This window comes from Sturnira hondurensis, unplaced genomic scaffold, assembly GCF_014824575.4.
Source record: "Sturnira hondurensis isolate 20B ecotype Veracruz unplaced genomic scaffold, ASM1482457v3 Scaffold0018728, whole genome shotgun sequence".
In the NCBI taxonomy this organism is placed as follows: Eukaryota; Metazoa; Chordata; class Mammalia; order Chiroptera; family Phyllostomidae; genus Sturnira; species Sturnira hondurensis.
Window position 1 is genome coordinate 20,696,815 of NW_028091359.1, and position 4,279 is coordinate 20,701,093.

General features: G+C 38.2%; 1 pseudogene; it reads right to left on the bottom strand.

Moving 5' to 3' along the window:
• Nucleotides 1-3,132: 3,132 nt before the first annotated feature.
• LOC119003704 (olfactory receptor 1A1-like) lies at nt 3,133-4,025 on the bottom strand (annotated as a pseudogene).
• Nucleotides 4,026-4,279: the final 254 nt, after the last annotated feature.

Below are 4,279 nucleotides of genomic sequence, written 5' to 3' on the forward strand. Positions count from 1 at the left end.
GCCATGTCTCCCACCAGTGTGCACCTTCTGACTGACTTAGACATTGTTGCTCATTCCTTTATATCTCCTCCATGGGCTCGCTGTTGAGTCAGGAGAATGTAGTTGGTATGAGGGAAACTGGACTCAAGTCTTCACCTATTTTCTAATGCAAGACATCGAATAAGTCACTTCATCTTTTGGGGATTTGGTTTCCTCATCTGTAACAGAGGGCTATTATTATGTATATTATAAGGCTATTTTGAAAATTTAAAAAGACAGTAATACATGTGATGGAATAAAAGTACATAAGCACTTGGTATATTTGACATTTAATGAAATACTCTCTCTGGTCTACAGCCATACCACCCTGAATGCGTCCGATCTCATCTAAAATACTCTCTCTGGAAGTATATGGCACATTTTGAACTATGTGGCACCTGGCACTTTTCCTTTGTGTCAACTATTGTTGCATTTATTTTTTAATTATTTAACTTATTTTAATTTTAAAAATTATTTCAATGACAGTTTACATTCAATATTGTTTTGTTTGAGTTTTGGGTTTATAGTATAGTGCTTAGACACTCATATACTTTATAAAATGGTTCCCCCGATATTTCCAGCATCCACCTGGTACCATAGATAGTTATGACAATATTATTGACCGCATGCCTTATGCTTTACTTTACATCCCTGTGACTATTCTGCAACTACAAATCTATACTTCTTAATCACTTCACTTTTTCATTTAGGCTCTCAAACTCCCCACCCTTCTGGCAGTCATCAGTCTGTTCTCTATGTCTGTGAGTCTGTTTATTGTTTCATTAAAAGAAAAACTAATGTTTGCAAGCATACTCAGTAGTAGTATGACAACATGCCGAAAGTATCCCAGGCCATGTGCTTTGACTGACAGAAAACTAAGAGAGACTCATAGGTCGATTTGTGTGGACATCAACTTGAGTTTGTATAAGTTTCTTTCTTCCCCAACTGGAATTTTCATTCTCCACTATGACTCTCTTTCTTGAAATTTAGTCATTATATCAGAGTCTTTTACACTATTTTATTTATTTTTGAACTTTATCAACTACAGTTTGCTTTATACTCTGCTAATATTTTAAATCCTCACCTGAGGATATGTTTATTTATATTAGAGACAGAGGAAGGGAAAGAGAGAGTGAAAGAAACCTCGATGTGAGAAACATTGATTGGTTGTCTCCTGTATGCACCCTGACAGTGGATGGAACCCACAACCTTGGTATGTGCTTTGACCAGGAATTAAACCCACAACCTTTTTTCTTTTGATGTTCAGGATGACACTCCAACCAACTGGGCCACCAGGCTAGAACTACTCTGCTAATTTTGCTGCAAAGTTTCATATCTTCCTTGGATAATTTATTGAATACTTCCATTAGAGTGTCCCACTAGACCCCTTTAAAATTGGCCCAAAATGGAACTAATTTCTCTTAAGTTACTCTCTTTTTACTAATTTGAATAAAGGTATCCTTTATTATCCTAAAATTGCTACATTCTATTATTTCTATTTCCACATTACTTTTGCCTCTGGATTTCTTGTCTATATATTCACTCTTCCATTCCAGATTGCTCTGAGATGCCTAGTTAAACTCCTGGTCTCACCATTCCCTACTCTTCCCTTACTGCTCTCTCCCCTACCTAGCCCTTCTTAAAGAAAAACTTTCATCACTGTTTCATGCAGAACCCTGTATCTCATTGTTTTACTGATTAACAAGCTTCTGTCTATTTACCTATCTAATATCTATTTATTTATTCATTCATAATGGAAGATATTATGAACATCGTTGATCGACTACCCAACCTTAAAATCAAGACTTCAGTTATGGCCTACATGGTGCTGAACTTCCATTACCTTGAGTCCCCACTCTTGAACATCCTCTCGTCCTAAGTTTTGTACTGATGTTTTGTTTTCGTTTTTAATGCGCTTTTATTGCATCCATGTTTATTCCCACAAAGTGAATTTTTTGGTTATTTTACTTGCTTATAATCTTGTGAAAATTTTATCCATAGTAGCATTTTGAAACTTATATGTTTTCAGCATATATTATTATGATAAGAACAATCAAATTATAGCATGACTCAATCAAATTACCTTGGGCCATTCAGAAAAGAAAAGATTTCTGTATTGGCTGCAGTCACTGATCCCAATTAGATGGACATTGTGTTGATATTACACAAAGGGGTGTCAGGAGGGCCATGTCTACAACAATGTCTGGGGTCATTTCTATTTCTATGCCCAGCAGTAAAGATGAATAGAAACTACATCAACCATAACAATAACAAAAAGAGGCAGTACTATGTGGCCTCCCCTCGTCTGAACTCCATGGTTGTGGTAACACCACCTTTTCTCTTCAGTTCTCCTAGTCCCAGTGAAAGTAAGTTCTTCTTGAAGTTAACTTTTAAGTTACATCAGTGTTTATGTTTTATCACCTTTAGTTGCTTTCAGAATACACCTATGCATCTAATTTTCTGTTTTAATTTTTCTTTGTTTAAACATTATGCATATGAATTCTGATTGGCTCCTGGGTGAATTTATGACACACCACATACATATGATGGGTGAGAAATAAAGTCAAAGCTGATTGCATCTAATCATTATCAGATTACACTTATTCATTCCACCTCCACCAACAGTTATGTTCCTTAATGACAAACCTTGGGAAAAGTAGAGTGATATGTTAAGACAGTCCTTTCCCTCAGGTTTGTGTGAAAAGTAAAGATGATTAGACATAAAAGACTAAAAATGACTTTTGAATGGTGATTTATAGCCTCCAAAGCCTGAAGTACTGTGATCCTCAACCTATGACAGAGACAAGCCAGGCATTATTTTTATCATGGAGATTTGGACAGCAAGACTCCAAAATTCTCAACTTTGCTCTGCTAATTAGTAACAAAGCTGGGACAGATCCCAATATTCCTTGTCTACCACTCTGCCAAAAGGAGCAATAATGTGTACAAACTGATAATCTCAATACAACGTCTTGTTGAACTGCTATAAAATTCCAGAGAAGAGGAATGTAGTAGCTGTAAAGAAGAAAGGTGGCTTATCAGGTAGGGAAGACATTGGGGATGGATTTCCAAGTGCATTTTAATTAGTGACTGCAGTGTATGAACTCGTATTGCTTACAAGGAGATTCTCTTGCTGAAGAGTTTCCCCAGGGCAGCCTTCATGTCCCAATTTCTCAGACTATAGATGAAAGGATTTAACATTGGGGTTACTGCGATGTACATCACAGTTATCACAGCATCTTTGGGGCTATAACTGGTCAGAGGGCAGAAGTACATGACTGTCCCATAATACAAAGAAACCACTGTGAGGTGGGAGCCACAGGTAGAGAAGGCTCTGAGCACACCCTTGGTGGATGGGACACGTAAGACTGTGGTGAAGATCTTAACATAGGAGATGATTATACATAGCAATGGCACAGAGAAAGCAACCTCAAGGTACCTCATCTTCACATTAAAGTGGATGTCAGAAGAGGACAGCTTGAGCTGTCACAGTAGAAATTGGCCACTTCTTGGTTGTCACAGAAAGACAGAGTAGCTGTGAGCAGAGTCTGGGGGAAGGCACTGATGTCTCTAATCACCGAAGACCCAACAACTAACAAGACACAAATTCGTGGGCTTATTGTTGTGTAATGAAGTGGGCAGCTGATGGCCACTGTGTGATCACATTCCATCACAGCCATGACGTAGCTATCTGTATTACCCAAGGTAATCATGAAATACATCTGTGTTAAACAACCCCAAAGGAGATGGCTTTGGTGCCCAAGAGATATTTGGCTAGCATCTTAGAGATGGTTACAGAAGAAAAGAAGATGTTAACCAAGGAGAGGTTAGCAATAAGGAACACATTAGGTTGTGAAGTCGAATGGCCAAGATTATGAACAAGTTTCCAATAATTTTAATGGACTAAGTGAAGAGGAAGAGGATGAGAGCAAACCTTCCTGTTCCTGCTGTCTGCTAACTCCCAGGAGGATAAAATCCAGGGTAGATGACCTGTTGTCTTCTCCCATGGATTCTTCAGCAGGAAAAGGGAGAGGAATCCAAATTTATTAATGGAGTTACTCTGTGTAATAATCATCCTCAACCACCTCTTCTGACTCCTTTATTTACTGTGTCTAAACCGGGGTGACTAAATTCAGAAATAGGCAAATATGTTGGCTTGTGGGGTGGGGTGGGAGGGAGAATTCCTTTTGGTCAGTAGAACTACTTGACAGTTGGCCCTGGACACTCCTGTACAAGTAATAAGTGATCTTGAATCAGTGGT